Below are 23,716 nucleotides of genomic sequence, written 5' to 3'. Positions count from 1 at the left end.
GGCTGCTGGAATACACTTTGACAAGTTGCCCAGGTTATCAGAGTATGCCAGTAAATGGCAGCAATATTGCTTAAAGGGAGTGGGAAGTTTGGCTTCACAAAACCAAGAAGCAATGCAGCACCTGCAACGAGGGACAAAAAGCTGCCTTTCCAGCTAAGCAGGCAGGGCAAATGAATTTCTTCAGAAGGGACACGTTGCACAGGAGCTTGCTGTGACGTATTTCATGGGTCCACTGACTCCAGAGACTGGCTTGAAGTTTTTGGAGGGAGAGAAGGGGACAGGAAGGAGAAAAAATGCTGTAAGGAAGAGGGAGAGTCCTCTTTTTGCCAACTGTTATATTTAGTTGGAATAAAACAATAATAAACACAGACTTTGAAGGCCATTATTTCTTAGTGCTAATTATCTGCAAGAACCCTGACAGTGAGGTACAATCTGATGTTGAGCCAGTGAGTAAAATACAAAAATCAGACTGTCAGTTGTCTTATGTTCCTGAAGAACCTAACGTGAATTGGTGTCGATCCATGAGGGTTGGCTTTATGCATGTTTTCATCTTTCCTTTTTGTGCTTTGATTATACATTTAAAAATAAAGTGCTTATCTTGGTGAATTCCAGTAAAAATTTAGTTACAATGCTTTCAAGACCACTTTGCATTTTGTTAAACAACTTCTAAGCATGAAATAATCTTGGAGTCTAGTGTGTTGCTTCAGGCTTTTGAGATATAAATTTTCATAATGGTTATCAGTCTCATCATCAAAAAAATATATCCTTACAGTGAGGGAGCATTTAAGCATTATGAGTTGGCAGTCAAAACCAGAAAATGACAAAGTTAAAATTTTCCTGTGCCCCTTCAGACTTGCTTGCTTTTATCTTGGTTGTCCTTTGCTGCCTGGTATTTTTAAAATGGGAAATAGAATTGGATGCGAAATGCAGTTGCAGAGTTGTGTTGTCAGACTCCTTCCATGAGGTGCACAGTTCTCTTGACCATATTTGCTCTGAATTCTTCATGGATCTAAACTAGCCTCAGTGTATAACATGTTTTTTCTTACTAATAATTTTTTAGCTCAAACTCCAACTCTGCTTACCCGTAAGATGTAAATGGCCCCACTGAACTGTATCCCGCCACCAGGATCTTGTTGCAGGGTCAATACCCTGGTTGCTAGAGGGCTGGGAAGCAAGATAATGTATGTTTTTTAAATCCAGTTCCTTTTGATGTGAGACTTTTGTCTTTAAACTGTTGGCTAATTGCCATTGTATTATCTGATGCTGGTATATTTACCTTTTATATAGCTCTTTTACCACGGCTTTTATTAATTTTACTTCCCTTCTGATGACCCCTGTTTGTTTTCATTGTTGTATTTCTGTGTAGGGAGGGGGCTTTCATTGTTTTCTGCCCCTCCCCCCCAATTCTTCTTTCTCCTGTCCCCTCCCCCCCCTTTCTTCTTTTTCACTTCCCTATCCTTTACAACTGCCTAAGTAATTCTCAGTAATACAAAAATGCATTAACGCTTAGTCCCCTCCCCACTCTCCTTTTCCTCAATTGCCCCTGCTAGGTTAGATACTAGTCTGTGTCAGAGTACATAGTTCTTGGAACAATAGCATAAATTTTAATTAAAACTAGCATGGTTCTGAGGAAAAACAAGTAGACCTTGCCTACTTGTTTGCAATAGGTCAGATAATTGAAAGCTTTTTGCTGACCACAGCAGCAAGACTATAGATGAAAATTACCTTATTTACCCACTGATCAGATAATTAATGCGGTATTTGATGTCCAACTTGACTACCTTTCCAAAGCTAAGAGTATTTGTTCCTGAATGCAAGTTGCTTCCAGGGTGGACACAAGCCTGTACTTTGGAAATGTGCTTGGAATGAGCTGTTAATCCCTGGTGGAGTTGTGACTATTAGTGCTATTATCCCGGCGATTTAGGATAGAGCATTGTGAAGCCCTGGAAAAGGTCTTATTCAGTAGATAAACTGGGTGCTTATTCTTTCCTGTCCTTCAGCAGATCACAGTCGTCATAAGTATCAGTTCGCTTGTCTAATAAAGATCACATATTGTGAGACTGCAGTGTTAAACATCATAATACCTTTCTTATAGGTGGAGTGGCTTGAAACATTTTCAGATCAGGTTTTTCAAGGGAATAAAACCTACCAACCAAATTGCTTATAAAAAGTTTAGAATTTTCAGATTTTTTTTTTGCACTATGTTATTGTAATGTTTTTTGTCTTAATTTTGTAGTAGTGAAGTGAAACTGCTGTGTAAGTCCAGAAATACCATCACTATAAAACACCTGCAATGAATAATAAAGTGTGTAAAATATATATGATAAGACATGCTAATATATAAAAGGTTCTGCTTTATCAAAAAAGGAGAAAAAGAGGGAAAAAACTGCTAATGGACAATTTACTTATTCATCATCCTTGCAATGAATCATTTTCTCTTGCCATCTTGAGATTTCATAGCTGTTAACAAGCCAACTATGACTGTTGAACTTCAATACATCAACAGGCCAAAGGAGAGCTATTAATTAGCAGTGGTGACTGGTGTGGTGAGAGCTTGGCCATTGACAGCTATCACCTCAGGACATTGCTGCTGGTTGTTTTCAGCATGGAGCAGAATTGGGATTCACCTGAGGATTGACACAGGGAGAAGGAATATGGTTGGAGTGGAAGGTTCACATTTGCCACTCTGACCCCTTATCACATTGTTGTATATTAGGTGGGAATTCCTTTGATGTAAAACACAGCTCATCTGGAGATTGCAGGACATAGTCTAAAAGTAGGACTGTGGTTAATTCCAGTGCTGCCTAATGTTAGTACAGAATTTTAAAGTAATTTTCTTTAACTGTGATATTTATGAAGTCCCAACCAGAAATTAGTTCCCCCCCTGAGCTGGATTGTAAAGCAATCCCACAGACCATGGAATTCATCGTGGCATGATGGCATTTAAAACCTCAGTCAAACCTTGTTCAGTATCTGTAATGTTTTCTATTCCGAGCTTAAAGAACAAAGATAAATAGTGCAATATTGTCAACATCCTGTAGATGTTATGCTGCAACTGTGCAAAATCATTAGGTTGGTCACTTACTGGTACCTTAATGTTTGGTCTGGTGATGAGCTTTAGAGAATATGTCAGAGACGAGTTTCTTTTATGCTCCACTGCGGTTTGTGCAGTCTGCAAAGGAAATGCTTTCTTGCCTTCTTATGTCAGCCAAGTCTTTTGGGCAGGTTTTTCCTAAGAAATAAGAGGGGATATTTTTGTCTTTTTTTCTTTTTTTTTGTTCCATACTGGTCAGAAGACAATTTATTTTCACTATTTCATATGCAGGGTGTGACAGGGTCTGAACTGGCTAAAGCTTCTTAGTGGACCTTCCAAGATCTCTGTGGTTTCAGTAAGTGCCCTGAAATCACCTGGACTTCTAAACTCAAAAATTTCACCCACCTAAGCCATTCATTCTTTTCTTTAAAAGCAAACAGACTAGCAAACCAAACAGAAGAGATACAACTCCAGCAGGTTCTCTCTGGTGCGCCAGTCCCACCTCGCTCACGAATGGCTGCAAATATTAATACTTGCTAATGAAAGTAGGAGCTATCTCTAAGAAGTTCAGTTTAATGTTGCAGAACGGGTAGGCAAAGAAAGGACAGCTTGGTGCTCTTCAGAATGACTGTGCTGTGCATATCCACAGAGTATTTAAATTGATGACATTCCTCCTTCCCCTGCCCTGTCTGTCTCCCCGAAGCTTAGGTTACAGTATGTTTTCAGAGTGCAAAATATTAACTGACCTTGAGCAACCACTAAATTTGCATTGCATTTACCAATATTAAAAAAAAAAAAACCCTAAGAGTAAATCAGTAAGGCTCTGTTATTGATTTTTATCGCAATTTACAGAAATCAAGGGACTTGATGAACTTATTTTAAATAAAGTTTTATCCAGACAAAACAAACCATAACCCGAGGGCTAAAATTTTTTAAATCAGTGCTTTAGTCAATTTGAAATAGCTAGATTTCACTCCTGACAACTGCTTCATAGTGTTGCTAAGGCTTTAGAGACTGTTGGACAGAACTGAAAGCCAGGATGTGCTCTGCAAGGTGGGAATCCATACCACTGAGGATCAAACTGTGGTATTGTCTATGCAAAATTAATCTATAAAATTCCTTTTTATCACTATATAAGCATTCCAGAAAATTCTTTTTTTCATTTTTTCTTTTTTTTTTTTTTTTAATTATTAATAATACAAAGACTTCAGCATCAGCTTAAAGGTAGAGAAAGGCAGGAAGGGAGACAATATACCCATTTTCATAGTCATAACAAGTAACTACAATACTTATTGATTTAAAAGAATTTACTCAAAAAAGATTAAAAAATAATTAAAAGTTACTTATTAGCCTAAACAAATATATGTTTATCTCACTGACCCTAGAATGAATGTATTTTGATGCTTATTTTTAATGTTATTTGGATTAAGATATAATGGTGGGAAGCTGGAATTTAGTGCCAGCGGTTAAAGTGTTTAGCATTTAATAGTTGCTTAAAAATGGTGCTCATATAATCTGTGTGCATGTAAATATGTATCTTCTCACATATTTTTACAGTTGCTTTGGATTTGTTCCATTTATTAACCATATTGTATCTATTCTTAAGCATTTGGTGCCAGGGTTTCGCTGCAGTATTTCGGTGCTGAGGGTCCACCTGAGTCTTTACACTTCTGTTTGAGTTTGAGGGATTCCTCAGCATGTAAATACCCTGTATTTTTGTGTTTTACTATCTGCGGATAGTAAAATGAAAATGATCACACATTTCCAGCAGAACTTTTTATCTGAGTGTCTCAGCCTGGAAAGCACCCATGAAAATTGTTACAGTCACATACTTTGCAAGTATGTTACACTGCTGCTTTTCTTTTTCTGCCTGTTCCATTCTTCCCATTTAAAAAGAAAGATTGAGGTTGGTAAGAATACTATTTTCTGAAACACTATATTTTTCATCATTTTGTCAAACTTTATTATTCACAAATAAAAGAAGATTGATTGTAACACTGCCGTAGGACATACAAGGATGGCTGATGAAGTTCCCTGTATTTCTAAACAAAGGAAGCCATTAATTTTTATAACCATAATCCACTTTTCACTTTTTAGGGAAACTTCTAGCCTCTTCTTTTAATGAACAGAGCACTTTTCTTATTTGCAGTCCATGAGACTCTCACTAAGTTGAGTTGTGTGTGAGTCCATCCAGGTGATTTGTCACAGATGGTATTTACTGTTTCTAAAGCCGTGTAGGGTAACGAAAATAGATAGCGTGATACAGGCATAATAACATGTACAGTGCATGCCCATTGCAATACCTCACCTCTAATGTATATAAATACCTACTGCAATTGAGCATGACATTTGTAGAGGGATCAACTCCAAAAACATATTGAATGTACACACTCCAATTTCTCTTTACATGTCCCTCAAGGTGAAGATAGATGTTGAGGTCTGTCAGCCTATCATCACATGGAGCACTTTTCTCATCATATGTGCTCTGTTTCCTTCTCATTTTGAATGCATGTTATTTTTTAAATTTCTGTTAGAGATTAAAGTATTTTAAAGGGGATAATTCTATATCTCTTAGGGAGAGATACTCAACTGCATCTCTGCATAGGAACAAGTCTCCTCCTGAAGGCATACATGCACCACAGGAATGAAGCTCTTTTGTTTATTTATTTATTTTCTGTAAACATGTCTCTTAACAATGTAGATTTACTGAGGGTGACATATTTCTGAAATATTATAATAAGCTTTGTAGTGCTTCCTTACAGATAGTCACTGAAAGTTCTGATGAACTTTAAACGTTATATGCTTTTTACTATGTCAACCACCAAACTGGCCTTCCTCAGTTTGTTTGATAACTCTCTATCCGGTAATAGGTGCCTGTAGTTACAGGAACAGACCCACTTTATTTTATTTTTATTATTATTTCATATGTATTAGCAAAAGGAAGTATGTGCTAAAGGAGGATGGTATCTTGCATAGGCAGGCTGCTTAACTCCATCCATGCTCTTCACTTTTTGACATCATGTCAAGTTTTCTCTTTATATCATTTGACCAGGTTAGCTATAAAAAGAATGGAAGTCTAAGCAGATTTAAGTAGTTCCATCCTGCAAGATCAACTGCAGTGTGTGATGGTCTTGCGTTATGAAATTGTTAAAAGGAAAAAAAAAGAATAGCTGGAAAACAAGAGGAAGACACTATTTTTAATGAGGCAGTTTTCTAGGTCTTTTTGTTCTTGTTTTTTTTTTTTTCTTTCTGGAATCTAAAAAGCTAGAGTACTTCTGGCTATTGTGAGAAGAAAAATTTGCCATGACTGCTCTTGATTTCCATATGTACTTGCTTTGTTTGTTTTCCTCTTACTACTCTTTGATATAGAAAAGTTTCTTCCTGTCTTTCATTAAACTGATGATGCTTTGTACCCTTGTGCTCATATATAAAAGAACTGTAGCAAGAAAAGAAGTCATGCCTAGCACATCTGATAGTATTTCTATGTTCATATGAAAGCTCTGAAAATCCATGATGGTTTATTAGATAGTTATGTGGGACCGGAGTTCTCTACTTTCACACTGAAGATCTTATTGTTAATGAATTAGGTATCGAAGGCACTGACTTGTACATCTGCATTGCATCAGTTTAGACATGGATAACTGGGTAACCAAAACCTGCTGGACTTAGTTGAAAAATTAATTATTGTCTAAATGTCATATGCTGCCAATTCTATGACATAAAAAAAGATTGAAAAAAATATTGGAAAGCAAGATTAAAAAGTAGATACAGAGAACTGCTTTTATGTGGAGTAAGACTTTTAACCTACTACTCTTGTGTTCCTGTAACTTTGTTCATTCTCTTTATTATTTGCTCCAAAATTGCTTCAGCTGAGCAAATGTCATGTAAAATATTGTATGGGTTAATCAGTAATAGCATGCAAACATCTCTTACCTATCTGGGCACAGTGCTTGAGTGTGCATTGCAGAACAGCTGTCAAGCTGCTTTGGAAGCTTCCTTTTCTCAATTTTTTTTCACTGAAAGATCAGGATATCTCCCCATCTCTAAATATAGCAAAAGCTCTTTTAGTAAAGATTGAGAAAAATAATTATTTTCACTTCCTTCCCCCTTTTGCCCATTGCTTTCACAGAATATTTTAGATTCACTTACTCTTCTCAGTAGTCTTTGGGGGGGATCAAATTAAGTATTGCTAGGTAATTGAGTTTGTATTGTGCTACATCCGATTTTGAGTTTGGACATGTACTAAGATTGTGAATGTGGTCATCAGCAAAAAACTACAGGAGGGTAACCTGTGACAATTTATCTAGCTTGCTATCCTCTGTCCTTTCTTCTCTGAAGGACCTAACACTTCTCCTTCCCAATCCTAAATGTCTTCATATTCAGCATCCCCATTTCTAGCAGACTGTGTGTGACATGAGTGCCACAAAAGCCATGCTGTGGCTTGGGTAGAGAAGCAGAGTTTCAGAGAGGTCAGTAGATGGGAGATGACACTTAGGATTTCACTGTAGGCTGAGCTGGACCTGAGGTGAGGTTTGCAGATGTTCTGTTACATCAGTCTCACAAATACCTCCTGTACTGCACCTGGAGTGCCCAGCTCTTCCCTGAACCACGTTTCCTTTTGCCTGTCTCTGTAAATGGTATGTGATTGACTTTCATATGCTGACACAAAGGATTGTTACATGTCATCATATCTGCCTTTGCTTCGGAGTTCAGTATTGGCTAATGAACCAGGAGAACTTGTAGTTCCAGTATGAGTGGTTTGATGCTGCTGGTATGCTTTTCTTGTGGTTTTGTGTTCCCCCTGCTCTCCCCCCATTTGGGGGTGGAGATTGTTTGTTTCTTTAACTGGCATATTATGATAATAGAATCAAGAGATAAGATTTAATCAATGTACATAATATAAATACATAATAAAGCAGCAGACCACGTAAATAAGATCCTATTGGTACCCTGGTTTCTTGAATTGTACTTCATAGTGTGTTTTCATATGATGTAAGTGCAATGCTCTTGTTCTTGGTAGAACTTCTGAAGGGAAGATTTTAAATTCCTCTTTTTGCAGGCTAAGGTTATGTTTCATGTTCAATAACAAATGTGAAATGAGATTGCTATCTGCTGAATGAAGAATGAGATTGCATTCACCCATTTTCTTTATGTGTTATCTTATCAGTGTGTAATTTTGCTTATATGCACTGAAATGAGATATATCAATTATAGCTCTCATTTATCACTGCCAGCAGTCATCCTGCGAATTTCAGAGCCCTCATATAAACTGTTCTACAATCAGCTACCAGCTTGGACTTTTGGCTGAAACATGAGGGGCAGGATGAAAGGGAGAAGAACAAAGCCAATCCAACCAAAGGTTTAGTAGCAAGAGCTCTAGATTGTGTCCTGTTCCTCCTAAATTCCATGTAAAGCTCTTGTCTTGAACAAGCATGTTCCCTGTCCCTTATGACAGAAAGGGATGTGGAAACAATTACTCAACATGAGTCATGAAAGAGATAAACTCTGAAAGATAGACAAAAAACTGTTTATCCTGTGCTGAGCCACACTAGCCCAAGGCTGTGAAGTCTTATTTCCATGTCATGCCCTGGTTCTGAACTGTTTGTCTGAGGCCCTTTTGCAGACAGCTGCTGAAAGTAAAAGGTCACAGTGCAGCAGCTTTGAAGGACCTGCTTCAGCCAAAAGAAATGGGAATCCGGTCTGTCTGATTTGTTGCGAGAATTAACCTTCCTGGTGTAGCATCATCTGTAGGAAGAGACTTTTGAGAAGCTGACGCCATGACATATTTGCCTCTAATTTAGTTGATTAAGCGAGTGACTATACTATGAGAGATTGTTTTTCATCCACTGCTGTAAATGTAGGGATCTTAGAACAGATTTTTTTTGTTTTGGTTTTTTTTTACAATTAGTTAGCCTTGTTCTCACTGTGGAGAATTAAGAAAAATTGCTAATCATTAAGGACATGTCAACCTGTCCTGAAAATTGGAGAGATGTGTTGTTTTTTGTCCAAGTCTGAAAACACACCAGAAGAGTGATTCTTTTTACTGCTTTCTGTGTAGCATCCTACCTTTAATTTGAAAGTATGACTAAGTCACTGTGGATTAAGCTTCCCACTCTTGACAGTTATTTGGAGAAGTTTTCTTTATGATGATAAAGAAAACATACTGAGAACCTCCTTTGTAATGTGTCAGTACCTAAGCAACCTACATGTTTTGTGCTTTCTGCTCTGCTCTTGCATATTCTGCAATCTCCAGGCTGGTAAAAGGACTTTTTTTCTCTACTTTAAAATGAAAAAACAAATGAACAAACAAACAAATAAAATAAAAAAGGGAAAAAGTTACTGTGCCTAATCTAAAGGACTGGATTAATTTTACCTAATGTTTTCCAAAATATTAGTTAGCTGGGAACATGCCTGATTGCATGATGTGAAAAGATCTACTTGCCTAATGGAAGTATCTGAAGTATCATTTGACAGTATATCTTCATTTCCAACCACCTTGTACCAAAGCACATGAGTAATCAAGAGAGAACTTGGTTCCAGGAGATGTCAGAATACTTAGGTTTTGAATTGCCTCTTCCCACTGGCAGTAAAGGGACCCTAGGGTTAGATTTCTTAGCTTGAAAACAGAAGAATAATTTCTGTGATCCTGGAAAGATCTTTTCATCTAAACCCCAGGCAATTGGAGAGCTTTAGGTTAAATGCAGATTTCTGTTCTTCCATATGCTGTTTGTTTGCAGAACTCTCACAGTCTGCTGTTAGACACCAATATAACTGTGCTATGGCTTTGTTGGGCATGTTGTGGATCCTGCAGAAGCTTATCTCTACTGTTTACCAAGGATACTTTGGGTTTGATAAGAATTACTACTTGCAGTAAAATTTTTATTTTTAGGGGCTATAGGTTGGTGGTTTTGTATGTTTGGTTTGGTTTAGGTTGTTTTTTTTTAATTTTTATCCGTGAAGAAATTTTAGAGATGAGAACTGATTCTGTGTATTTATTCTGTGCTGTTGTGTATGCTTGTCATAGTGCGAACCACTCTAATGGCCAGAACTTACGATGAGCTCCAGAAACTGAGCCTGACATCTGGCTATTTTTACTGATGCACCTTCACAAAAAATCAGCCATTATAATTAATAACTCTGCTCATTATGTTTCAATCTAGTAAAATCAGGTTTCATTTTTACAACTGTACAAGCCATGGTCTATTAAAAAGAAAGAAAAATAGTAATATTGATCATGAGCTCAACTAAATCTATTGGATCTATCAAGAGGGATGTTGCTAAACATAAAAATGAAACCATATTCAAATGTGGTTTTGTTGTATAAGAACAGTGGAGCAAACACGGAAGAACATCAAAAGGTTGGAAGATGTTGAATGTATAGTTGTGAAATAGTAAGAGATACAAGGTGTGGTCTTGTTTCCACCCAAGCCAAGGTTTGTGCATGAAGTTCCCATGTTCCAAGTCCTTTGTCGATGTTTTTACTGAATTCTTAGTTGTGGTCCAAAGTGCTTACATAGATATTTACTATAAAACGAGTGCTTGCTTAATCATATGCATTAAGCATATGTTTTACCAAACATGCTTTTGTATATGTTTGGTAAATAGCACAGTCAGTCAGGAGGAAGGGTCATTGCTATAGTGAGGAAATGTGAGACTTTTGCATCAATATTTGAGTACTGCAAAATTCAGATTCTATTTTTTTGTGAAATGTGTTGAGAAGAGAAACAATACAAAATCATACTGATTATTTTCACTGAAACTCGTGAGGATGGAACTTCCTTTCTTTGCCACTTTCCCTAGGGCTGGTTGCCTATTTGCTTGGAGTGTTCTGCTTTCCTAAATTTTTGAAATAAAAAAAAAATGACAAAATATATAGGCTTCTTCTAAGAAGCATATGTATATCTTTTCTTGAGTCTCAGCCTGAATTTGAGCTTTTGAATAGCTTTGAATATTTTTTATCCTTTGGAACTACTCTGTAAAGTGATACTAAAATTTCAGCCCTCTCCTGTTAAATATTCAAACAAAACTAAAAAGAAAAACTCATTTGTATTTTTATCTATAGAAGTTTAGGAGATGTTCAAAGTGACAATATAGTTGCTTTTGCAGGAAAATACCATTTTGCTGGCCAAATAGATGACAGCAAACCTTTTCTGGTCACCAGAAATGCGATACTTGAGGCTGACGCTGTTGGACAAGGTTCTAGGTCCTTTGTTACCTGTTGAGGCCAGATTAAATGATAATTTGACTTCTAAAAATTGAATCTAATTTGTATTTAGTTTTACAAAATTTGAATTAAATCCAATGAAATTAAGTAGTCCTAAAAAATCTCTAAAATCATATTTAAAATATTAAATATTTAAATAATTACTAAAATATTTAAAATATTTTTAAATATTAAAAAATACTTTAAATAATCTTTTACAGAGACTGTTTTTACCCCTGTTTTTGTCTTTATTTTTTTTCTCCTTCAAAAAGCCATTTAATTTCTCAATAATGAGCTTGCTAAATAAAAGGCTCCCTAGTCACATTTTTAACACTGATATTTCTGGTTATGGAAACTAACTGTTTGTGTTTGCTGAAAGCAGAAATTAACCAATCCTGTTACTTTATTTTTGCAATAAATGTGAATGAATAAATACTACCACTTAGTTGCATTTTATAAAACTGGAAAACAAATAGGTTTATAAATATAATCATGCATCAACAAACACTTGTTGTCAAAGTGTCAGTGTCTCTTCATAAAAAATTGTTTGATTTAAATCACTTGCAGCTTATAATTAATTTTACTTAAAAAGTAAAACCAGAATAGTAGTTATTAAGTATTTAGTCTTCTACTCTGTTCCAGAAGGTGGTATCTTGCTAGATTTGGTGACATAAAGGTCAAAAGATAAACTGTAACCAATACCTCTGTTTATTTTTTTGACAATGTTAAATTAGCAACCCCTCAGACCTCTTGCAGAGAAGTACAACCTGAGTAATTGAACATGTCACTGGGGAGTATGCTTGGTTAAGCTGATTCCTATTATGTTGACTTGTCAGGGACCAATAATTAAAGCTGAAGAGGGATGCTCATTAGTGTCTACAGAATGATTCAAAGAGCAGAGAGGAAGAGTCCTTCAGGCACACCTGCTAAAAACTGACACTGCCTGGTGGGATGAAGTCAACCGACCAGCTTGTTTATTTGATGAGTTAGTGGTACAGTTCTAACAAAGAGTAAATAAATAAAGAGGTGAATGTATATGCTCTTTGAATCAAGCTACAAAATTGTATTTGATTGCTATCCTTTAAGATGTTTGCATTATACTATAGTGTCTCTGCAGAATTTTATTTTTAGCATTTATTGGCTAAGATGTACATCAGTATCTATTCGAGTGGCTTTCCCCTCAATGCCTGAGTAATCATGTCAGTCATTTTAGCTGGAAACATCATAAGGTTAATAATCCCTCTATTTCTTTGAACTCTCAAGGGTCTACTTGGATAACCTCTAGGAGTTATAGTGCTTTTTGATGACAAATACCCTCATTAGCATGCATTTTTTGCACTTGCTCTTTAAAAAATGACTAGGTGACTAGGTTTTTTTTTTTCCCTCTCATTCCCACCACCTATGCTACCAACTGTAATGCATTAATTTCAGTGAAAAACCAAACAGGAAAACGCTCTGAATGAGGCTTCTGGAAATGATAGTGCTTATCAGAGCAGGGAAACAGTATTTACATAGCAATGCTATGTTTTACCTAGAATTAATAACCTCAAATTTATATGGAATTAGGAGCTTTTGGGGGCTTGAGCTGAAGATAGTCTTGTAGATTCTTCCACATTATGAATAACATGAGAAACTCAGTTTTCTCTGACACTCAGAGTAATAAAATAAACCCACACAAGTTAGAAATAAGTGTAGATAGGAACAATGTAACTAAAACAAATGCTGTGAAATTGATTATGAAAGCCTGTTGTATAACAGAAAACTGAGGATGTGGCAAGTTTCCTGATGAATAATTTGGTTTTGTTCTTTCAGGTTATCTGTAAATGATTTTTATCACATGTTTTAGCATATGTTATTTTGATAAATTCAGCTGTACAGCTGAATTCAGCTAGAAACCCATGTGATCCCCTCTACCCATGCCCTGTATCTTCCCACTGGGTCAAGTTAATGCTTTCCTGCTCTAGAACTGTCCTCTTCACTCTAGCCATCTCCAAAATCTTCCTGCTGTGACATTTCATTAGGGGTGGTTAACACAGAATGGACTCCTATAGAGTCAAGCAATATCAATGTGACAACCTTCAATCATTAAAATTGTTAATCTGCACCCCCAAATCTCCTTTGCAGTGGCTCACAGCATAGCCTCAGAAAAACACTAGTGACAGCCTCCTTTCTCATGGAAAGCTGTTACATCATGGACATTGGGGGATATCAGAAAAGCATTGGCAAAACCAGATATTTTTATCATAAAGCTTCTACTCTTCGTGTGCCCTAGAGACCTACTGAAGTTTGGAGGACTTTGCTCCTGCAAAGGTGGTTGGTGTCTTTTGAGATCCCTTTGACTTGAGACGGTATGGAAAAGCCCTTGTGGACAATGCCAGTTTTTTGCCTCTGGGAACCATTTCATTTCCCTATAATGGCTCATTTCTACAATTTTTTTTTCTCTCCAGGAAAAGCTGATATGGTTTAATTTGGTTATCCAAACCTATGACACAGAAAAACTCCATAGAACCTGAGTCAGGGGCTGAAAAGCAGTTACACTGGAGTTTTTCAGGGTCTGCTGCCATCATAATGTAATAAAACCTTCATAACTTTTAAACCATAAATTACCTAAAACTGGAAGAGAGATACTCTTCAAAGGGGCCTATTAAATACAACGTAAGACATGTAGGAATTCTGAGCACTGCCATTTTGTAAACTGCAGATCTGCTGGAAGGACCAAAAGTTATGTTCTGCCTTTCTGTATGTTCCTTGTCATCTCTCTCTCAGTTTTAAATTGGAGTGCCATTGAATCAATTTTTAAAATCATATTAATCAGCATAGTCTGTATTAATATAACACTTTTGTAGCTCAGTGCCACTTGTCAGTAACTTAACAATGAGTTTTGCATCAACAACAAAGAAGTTGTGGTGTCTCATAAAAATGGAGATCAATAATCAAGTAATCAGCTTTCAAAGGTGACTTAGAAGGATCAGACTTCTAAATGTAAGTATCATAACCACTTATTTCAGACTCAGGTCTCCAGACTAGAGGGAGGCCTGTGACTTTTGAACTACAGTTTCTTTCAGATTGACGATTTTGTTGATCATAATATAATCTGTCTCGGGAAATGAATCAGTACTTGGTTGCTCAATTGGCAACTGAATGCAGTGAGCTATTCCCATTGTCAACACAAGAAAGAAACATATTTATTTCTTTCCAAAGACTTCAGGGTAGCTTACTTGCAGAACTGTATTTTATGTTAAGCATGTAAGCCAGAGTGCCCAAGTGAGAATAAAGACATTCCTTAAGCAGTGTTTTTCAAATTGGTTTACTGAAGCATATGATAATGCAAAGTTTGTGAGTAATCCTTAGGCTCAAATATTGTAAAACTCTTGTGATTAAATTTGCCATGGGTCAGTACACAGCTAGCAGTGTGCTGTTGTAGAGTGGAGGGAATACCTATGAAACCTGGGAAATGCGGCCAAGGGGAATGTAGTGGGTATCCTGCATCTGAGACAAACCACTAGCGCTTGTTCCGTGATGCAAACGTCTGGAAACAACTTTGCCAAATGCTGTTGACACCTTTGCAAATCTGCAATAGAAAACTGAAAAAAGATACCATGAATTTTTCTTAAAGCTGTATGAAGAATAAGCATAAAAGGCTTCTTTCTCCCCACTCTTATTTTCTCACCCAGATGGTGCCATATCTATTTTGAGGGTTTGCAGAGTCACAGCAAAGTCATAGATGTTTAAAACAAACGACTACATGAAAAAAAATGGAGGATTCACTTCTTTTTCCCCTATATTAGAATAAAACCTACGTATTTACCTTTATTTATATATTGTGAGAAATAGCTCTCTGAATAAGTAAAGTACTTCACCTGGATTGTGGAAGTCATATGGCAGGACAAGAGCAAGGATTCAAACATCCAGCAGTCGTGACTGAGGACACCTCCTGCCATATGGAGCTCTTCTGGCTCTCTCATGTGGAAGCTACATCCTGACCCCAATGAATGTAGTCCTCAAACCGGTACACTTTCATGGGAAATTTTGATTACTGTGAATTGGCATTTTCTAGTTATGACATTTGGAAAATTCCGGTCTTCCTCAGTTTGTAAAGGTCCAGTGGAAGGTAGAGACAGTAAGAAAGTGAAACGAAAGGGGGATTGTAGCTCCCCATTCAGTGGAACAGAGGGAAGTCCAAGCCTCCTGCCTTCCCACCTGACCCATTGCAGGCTGGGGACATTTGCCTGTCTGCATTGGCACAGGTGGATTCATCCCCACAGTCACAACAAAATACAAGCTGTCATCTTTACCTGTTGTTATGTAAGGGCAGTTGGATTTGCAGTGGCTTCCAGAAGATGCAATTCAGTTTAGAAACTTTGTACACCGCAGTACATAATAAGACCTTCTCAGAGGAGGTTTCATTCTAATTTAAGACTTTATAACTTAAGAAAATATGTGATCAGCACAAAGGTGTTCAATTCTGGTCTCTGAAAGGAAAAGGATTTTCCTTCTCAAAAGAGATTTTAGGTTTTGTGTGTTAGAGGAGGAGTAGGTGGGAAGCACTCGGAGAAGGAAACCTGAGGTGGTCAGAATGATGAACGAGACAGTATTCTTTGGCACATATGTTTTGAGTAGATAAGATATGGGGTGTGTGACGTTGTTCTTACAAAGCAAAAGACATTGGTATGTATCTGAATGAGTTTTAAACAGTGTAAATGAAAAGAAAGGATTGAAATTAAAAAATGGAGATATCATGGAGGAAGAGCTGAAAGCAGCTGAGCAGTACCTCAATACCAATGGCAAGATACAGAGTCCTACCAGCTTATTTCCCAGCACATGATTCAGTGGCAGGGAGAAGAGGGCACTGCCAGCAGTGGCGGGATGGGAGGTGGGGGCTGATTGAGATTAATTGAATCAAATTGATTAAAGCAGCTGATGAACTAGACTAGTTACACTGAATGGAAGGAAAGACCTGAAAGAGGGAAATATAAAAGAGAGAAACAAGTATGATATGGGGTGCTTATAGATGAGCATAAGCAAGTAGGTAGATTTTTCAGGATGAGATGAATGAATCTAAGTTGCAGCTGAATGAGTTCTTCATTCATTAGCCTGTTCTATCCTATTGCATTCCTAGTGCACAAAGCAATCACAATGGAAGGGATTAAAGTCACTGACCTTAATTTGTGTTAAGTCTGAAAAAACGTCCTGAACGTGTGTTACTAGGGCAGAGTTTACTTGCCTGAAAAATTTCCTTCTTACTGGGGATAGGGATGATCCTAATTTATGAAGAACCACTTTTAAATATTTGCCTCTTCTGTCTTGTCTATAGAGGAGCAACATTAGCTTTTGCAGTTGCTTTGTTTATCAGCAGTGTCTCACAGTCTTTGCCCTGGAGACTATAACAAGCCTGGGTAGAGATAGTATTATAGTTCTTTTCTCTACGGTAACTGCTCAGTCCATTTAAAGATAATAGGCCATGCCCAGCATGACCAATGAAAAAGGTAAATGGCATTTATCTTGCTGGCTTCCTCTGATAGCATTTAGGACCATGTTCTCTGCTTGATCCATGGGCTCAACAACATGAACGGTCCATGGGGAGTAAAATATTCAGCAACACCTTTGAAACACAAAGATCCGTTGTCATTTGTGCGCGGTGGCCTCATCTCTTCTCTAAAAACTGTTTCCACTTGTCTTACTTAACAGTGTAAAAATAATCCAGCTTTCTCTGCATCCCTTTTAGAGGACAAAATTACTGTAATGGAAATAAATTGAAATGCAATTAGCTGACTCTACAATATGTCTTCATATGTTTGATCACAAATAGCTTGAAATCCAAATCCAGACCTGGCTCTGCTCCATTGCATTATGTTTTGTTAGCTGGAGAATTGCTAATATTTCTAATAAATAAATTTTAAAAATAAATAAAGATGAAGGGACAAGCAGGAAAGAGTCAGATAATAAGTCAGTGAAGCAAGTGTCTTACAGAGAGGAACAGACATTTTAGAGCATTATCTGCTTTCATTAACAACAAGGAAACTGAAAGCTGAATTGATTCATTAAATAACTTCACAGGAAACAAATACTGGATACTAATAGCAACTCTGCTCTGCCTGTTCTGAAAGTTAGAAAAACATCCAGTAGTGTTGAAAGTCAAAATTAAATGCATTCAAATGAGAAGTATAGTATAAGCTTAAATAGTGATGACTGCTGGCAATTGAAAAAAGTGCTGTTGGAATGGGAAGGTGAGTGTCCATTTTTTGATACGTGAGATGAAGACTGAATGCCTTTCTGTGAGAATTCTGTCAAATACAAGGTATTGGACTCACTACAGAGATCATTATGTGAAATGTAATCCCTCACTTTATACAGCAATCTAGCCTAAACGATCTGATATTTTCAGGGGTTTAACTTCATGGAGTTAAGCCCACTCTGTTCTTTGCCCTGGTAGTGTGCATGTCAGAATCAGAACAAATTAGATTTATACTCACCTGCAACCTGAATCTGGCCCTTGGAATTCAGATTACTATGAATACACTACACAATATTATAATTGTAGCAAATAAATCTCAGAAGTCCATATGTGTATAAACAAAAGACTCTAATTGAAACCATCATTGAAGTCCAAGATTATAAACAAAAGATGCATTGTCTTGGTTTTGCATAAAATTAATTATTAGGTAAGAGCAATAATTAATGCATTCTATTATATCACTGGTAAAGAAGGACTTGTTACTTTGTATTTTTAAACAGTGACTTTAGATCAGAAAGAGGCAAACTACATCTTAATGAAAAAGGAATCTGCCTTTGAGTATATTTAACACTTTTTTAAGAAATCTAAAAAGAAAAAAAAAAAATCTGGTAATGATGAGCATGCTCTAGGTGCTGTGCAGCCTTAACAGAAAGCTGTGTCCTGCCCATTTAGTGTCTGATTTACTTCAGTTTTATTGCCCATTGCTGGCATTATATCAAACATTTCCTTAGTAGGCCCCAGCGCTTATATGAAGCTGTGCCAAGGTTATTCTGTATGTAATCCAGAAAGCCTTTTTCTGCTGCAGGGAAATCACTGAGTTAAGGGAATGATTATTCCATTGTGTTCTGTTGTTGTTAGTTTTTCTTCAACAGATTTGAATTACCCTATCTTAGCTTTATTAGTATTGTTGTCTGTTGTACTTCATAATCAGAGCAACATAGCAAACAGTTCATTCAGCCCTCCGGAAAATTTCAAACCCAGCATGTAAATAGATACAGTTGATAAGAAAGGAAACAGAAGTGTAGTGAGGAGGGATGGGGGAAATGGGGGATCAAGAATATGGCAAATAGGTGAAGACTGTGGAGTTAGAAAGAAGAGTAACATGTTAAGAGGCATTAGCAGGAAGGAACTGAATAATTCTGACACGTTCAGACTAAATCCCAGAAGGCCAAACTGTAATCTTCCAACAGAGGAAGAGAAAGAAGAATGGAGCAGCAAAGTGAGTGATCAAATACATTAAATATAAAAACTTATATTTAACCAAAAAGATAACTCGAAAATAGGTTATTAATACAAGTCATGTTTATACTGCACATTGCAATAGATTTAGTTTGGAGACGTTTGCAGTATATACGAACACGAATTTTCTTCTCCTTTTCTGTGGATTTAGGTGTTTTTACATTTGTCTGGTTTTTGCACTGGGTAATCAAATTAGTCTTTCAGTCAATAACTACATCTTTCACTGAGCATGGTTACCTTTCAATATGCCATCATTTGGGAAACACAGCTCATAAAAACATATTCCTCAGGTTGCCCAAGTTGGAACTGCAAATAGCACAGTTAGTCCTCTTATGTGAATTAACTGCATGACCTCTTCATCTGTGAGGTCCTACTGACTTCTATGAGAACCAAACTTCGGATAAGTTGCTGGAGGAACTAAGTATGTAATTGAAAAAAGTATTGGTTTTTATTTTCATACTGATGTATGATAGTTATGATAGAAAACTACATAAAAGGAAAATTAACTGCTGTTTTACTGAGTGCAGTGATGAAGGGGGACAATAGTTCCACTGAAGTTGACGGCATACTTACCTGCAAAGGATCAAAAATTCCAGCTGTAGACTGTGTTAGTAAAATGGGCCACACATGAAAATCTAGTTTGTTTAGAAGACTTCTGTTTGTAACAAGCAGCTAAAATTTTTAAAATTGTGGTTCAGAGAAGGTGTTGCTAAAACCTGATAAAAAAGAGAGGGGGGAAGGGCATGTTTCTTCTTTGCAGTGACAGCATTAAATTAAATTGCTTGAAGAATAAGAACTGTCCCTAGTTACAGAAGCAGCACAAATCTCACTTTAATTCTGACTCAGAACTATGAAAAGAGTGATTCTCAGATCACTCAGATCTCCCTGATTAGGGAGCAAAGCTGCTGTAGTTAACAAGCCTGAATGTCAGTTTCTCTGTGAATATCTCACTGCCTCAAAGAAGCCTTCGAGTAAAAGCATTGCAGAAAACATAAGTTGGACCAGTAAATAAGCTAACCTGTTTATTTCACTGGATAGTGATAAACTCTGTAGCCTTGAAATAATAACACTGCCCTTCATCTGCTACATTAGTGTGTTTGAAAAACTGTATGTATGCACTGGAGATACTACAAGCCTAATTTTAGGATTAAGAACTCAACCCTTTCAGTCTCCACTTGAATGTCATCCCAGGGAATTGCACTTCTCATTTTCTTGTACTCACTTTGCCTTTAACATTTTCAAATGATATGAAGATTTTCTTCTATACAAACCTCGTGCACCAGAGAGCATAAAAACATTACAGTAAGGAATTGGTAAAGGCCACAGGCTTGGTTTGCAGAAGTATTGCAAAGTTGAGATACTTAGCTAAGCTACCCAAACCTCTCTTGAACCTGCAGGGTGTGCCAGAAATAACTGCAAGAACAAGCTTTCCTACAGGGTATTAGAGCTGCTCCTTAAGACCACAAGTTAAAACCAGAAATTAGAGAGAAAGACAGAGATAATAGGAACAACCCTTAAAAATAACTGCTTCTTTTTGAAGCTCAACTAAAAATCCATTTTAGGTTTAGTTCCCATTTTGGTTGAAATATAAGTTGACTTTTGTTTATCCAAAAGAATTTGACTATCATAGACTATAATTGAATTAAATTCCAGGTCAAATTACATAGTGTCATTTACTCTGCATATGTTTTTGATGGATTTTACTTAGTAAAGCACTGTATGTCCTTTTTCTAGCTCTAACTAATCCTCACAACATCACTGTGAGGCTGATAAGTAATATCCTCATTTTATAATCATAGATAGAAAGGTTATGTGACCTGCTAACGTATACAGAATATAATCAGGATCAGAACTGGCAGTAATACTTCAGAGTTCCTAATTACTAATCCTGTCTTGGAAAATATATAGGATATTCACTGTGTATGTAATCTACACTTTCATTAAATAAAACTTTTTTCCCCCTGTGTAAATGTTCTCTGTTTCTATTCAGGGGTTGCATACAACAGACTCAGAGGTTTTTCCTGCTGTAAGCTGTATACAAATATAAATCTATGATGAAATGAAGGTTAAAAAAAACAACTTGTTTCAAAAGAAGGATCAAAGTAATGAGAAATTTGATTTGGAGTAAAACAACTTTGAGTTTAAATAGGCTAATGAATTACTACATGTTGTTCATCTTACTGCCAGCTGATCCGCCTGGTTTTTAATGCCTTGCTGTGTCCCTTTGTAGGCAGCCTCGCCTAAAGACACTGAAAAATAATGTCTTTCTCTAAATAGCATGCATGACTGAGGGTATGATACACAAATAAGTGAAATGAACCCCTTTCCCAGGTAAGTAGTGTGATGTTTGCAGTTAACCCTCATAGAAGATACTCTTGTACATGAGGTTGCTCTAAAAACGACATGAACTGCTTCTGTTTTTCCTAGCAGATGCTGTGAGTGAACCTGATTATATGTTGTATTAACTATTTAACTTGTGGTGGAACTATCCACCTGATCTTTTAGTGTTTTCCATGACACTGAAGCCACCTGAAGACACTCCCATCCCAAGCACTTACTCCACATCCCTGCCTGTCCTCTATTGTGGCAACTCAGTGGTTTTTGAGGCTTTGTTATGAATTGGATCCTTGAAATGATCTGGGAAAAAAATAGACCTCCCTCTAATCTTCCTCGTCTGTCTCTGCCTGGAGAACTCCCAGCATCAGTCCTTTGATTATTTTGAAGAAAGATTGTTTTGGTGATGCAGGTGGAGCATAGCCCTAACACCTAATTGATGATAACTGGGGAGCAGCAGGCTATGGAGTATAGAAGAAAAAGGTCAGTCAAAGCTTTATATGGCAAGGAAAGAAGGAGAAACTTTTAAAGCTGAATTCATTTATGAAAAGTATGACTGGAGCTTCTCATGGTGATACAACTCAATTTGAATTTTTACAGTGCTGCATGGGTTGTCCTTTGCAGCTTTAGATCTTATCAGCCCTGATTGCAGCACAACTCAGGATGTGAAGTCTTCCCAGTAACAGAATCCTATGGAGGTAAACCCTGAGCTGGTGGAGGGAGAGATGCTTAACTGTAAGTGAATGGCTGGAGCCACTGACTTCTCGTGGTTAAAACTAGTGATGTGTTTGGGTACTGAAAGGATTTTTTGGCTTTATGGCCTTTTGCTTTTTATTTTTCCCAGATACTCAGAGTAACTTTTATTTTATGAAATGACAGTTTAAATACTATTTTTTGACACTGGCATTTGTGGCAAGTCTAATTTTAGGCCTTGACCACTTGACTACCGTCTTAATGGCTTTCCTTTTAATAGAACATAGAAACAGCATGGACTTTATTTTCTGCATCATCAAAGCACTGCACCTTCCAACAGAAACAGTCTGCAGTAGGCCAAATGCATCCCCCTGATAGTCCATCTGCTGAATTCCACGGACAGGAGGAATTTCAACTATAGGTAAACAATTTTTATGAAAAGAAACATTTACTTTTTTTCCTAATGGTTGCCTGATCAATAGGTGTTTGAAGTAAATGAAACAAATCTGTTGTTTCCTTAATAGACCCCTATGTAAAGCTCTAACCAAATGTGCTCCTTTTGCTAGTTATATCTTAGGGGTTTTTTACCAGGAAAAAAATATAAAAAAATTAGCATTTAACTAGTGAGTGTGAAGTCAAAACATTGTAAATTAGGGAAAATTAGGGAATACTGTTAGATTTACAGAAACAAGTCCCATTCCAGTTTGGGATCAGGAGTTGCATTTTATTTAATAATTTACGCCTCTTTTAAAAATCAGAAATAATTATAGTGATTAGATAACAGTAACAAATAAAAGGTGCATTTAAAATTAACCTGACAGGACATTTTTGTGTCATACTGGCTGATGTGTACAGTCCATTCTTTTAAAAATTCAAGGAAGCTTATTTGAATTGCAAATTGACAACACATTCATGCTGAAGTCTTATTGTGTGATAGTGTGACAAATTACAAATGGAATATTGGCTGGGCTTCCATTTCTTGCATTTTTTTTTTCTAGTTTCTGCCGCTATTATCATTAATCTGTTTTACAGAAGCTCTATAGCGGATGGTTCTGGACATGGAAAGTACATTAAGTTTCATTGTTGGCTGTAGCAGGACTCTGTGTGGCTTCGGTGACCTGTGACTTCTCCTATTGGTTGTAATTCAGTACAGTTGCTACTAGGTTTGCATCCTGCTGTGTGTGGACTTAAGAGATTCTGGCATACTTTATGCCTGACAGTTCATTTCATAAGTATTGGATTACAGAGCTTTTGCTAAATTGTGTTAAGAATATCTTAAGAAATGGTGCTGGAAATGTGTTCCTTTTTAACAACATAAATGTATAGAAGAAACTTTAAGGATCCTGTTATCAGAAGTAAATCCTGTTATCAGAAGTGAATTCTCCTTTTTAAGTCCTGAGTGAACGTGCAAGAATGTTGAAGATGATTAAATGCAGTGATGTCATGTGCTATAAGGCATTGTTTAATTTTTTTGCAATTTAGGATTTAATGTTTTATCCAATAGGAAAGAAACAGGGAGTTACTCCAGCGTATCTTTGTTCCTGCAGCCCCAGTTCGAGCAGTGGGGGTGTTCCTCCCTGGGGCTGATTGTGCTGGGGCAAAGATCTGACAAACAGGGAACAGTGCTCAGGATGCAATTTAAGGAGGGACTTGAAGGGTATGTGATGGTGTAGTAAGCAAGAGAGAGAGAAAGAAAGAAGATAATTTTGAAAGAATATTAAGAGACCAAATTGATTATTGACAGCAACTCTTTCTGCTGCCTCTCACCACCTGCCTTTTATATTACTTCATTTTGCTTCTACTCTCCTAAGGGTGATCTCCTACTATCGGACATTTCCTACCAGAGCTTAGGTTGACAAATTTATGCCAACTCGCTGCAGTTTTGCAATATGCTCTGTGAATCACGAAGGAAATAAGCTTCTGGGTATTTCTGGCTTGAATTTCTTTCGTTGTATGTGCTTCTAATAGTATCTCTGAT

At 36.9% G+C, this 23,716-nt stretch overlaps 1 protein-coding gene across 5 annotated transcripts in view; it reads left to right on the top strand.

Annotated features, from left to right (window-relative positions):
* Positions 1–23,716, top strand: part of TRPS1 (transcriptional repressor GATA binding 1) — a 209,604-nt gene that overhangs the window by 84,681 nt on the left and 101,207 nt on the right. The window lies entirely within an intron of this gene.

The sequence above is a fragment of the Neopelma chrysocephalum genome, unplaced genomic scaffold (assembly GCF_003984885.1).
Source record: "Neopelma chrysocephalum unplaced genomic scaffold, ASM398488v2 Primary Assembly neopelma1_66, whole genome shotgun sequence".
In the NCBI taxonomy this organism is placed as follows: domain Eukaryota; kingdom Metazoa; phylum Chordata; class Aves; order Passeriformes; family Pipridae; genus Neopelma; species Neopelma chrysocephalum.
The sequence above is the reverse complement of the archived record's forward strand: the minus strand, read 5'-3'. Positions and strand labels throughout refer to the sequence as shown.